Raw genomic sequence first — 633 nt, 5'->3', positions numbered from 1 at the left:
ATTTGAAATGTAAATAAAATAACCAAAAAAAAAAAAAAAACTAAAAGAAAGGACAAAATCTATTTTAATATTCTATTCAACTAACATTTACAAAAAGATTAAAGTAACTGAAAAGTAAATGATTATATTTCAGGTAAAAATGAAAATAATAATAAAAAAAAATGCCACATGCTCAGCCAAATGAAAAATGTTGTAGGAGGTATGTGGTAGGAGTACTAATCAGACATGAGACAGAAGCCATAAAAACATAAAAAGTTTAAATAATAAAATAGTCAGGAGGCAGAGGGAGGGAGGGAAGTGAGTGGGAGAGTGGAGGGAAAGAGAAATAGGGGGCTGGATCATCATGTATGAAAATCTTCAGCTGCCAGGGCTGGGGAGTAGGGGGCATCATTAGGAAGTCCCAGAGACCTGAGATGGGGGAGGGTCCTAGGAGTTAATGCACAAGACTTTAGCAAAGATGCCTAACAGCAGGGACATGGAACCTGAAAAAGCCACCTACTGTAGCCAGCAGGACCACCAGGGGAGGGAGAAGGACCCCAACTCAGCCACAACACTTTCCACTTAATTTGTCCTGTCTAAAAGAAATTCAGGCACAAAGATGGAGCCTAAACGATAAAGGAATGGCCATCTTGA

Source organism: Mastomys coucha, unplaced genomic scaffold (genome assembly GCF_008632895.1).
Source record: "Mastomys coucha isolate ucsf_1 unplaced genomic scaffold, UCSF_Mcou_1 pScaffold12, whole genome shotgun sequence".
In the NCBI taxonomy this organism is placed as follows: Eukaryota; Metazoa; Chordata; class Mammalia; order Rodentia; family Muridae; genus Mastomys; species Mastomys coucha.
This window is presented reverse-complemented; position numbering follows the sequence as displayed.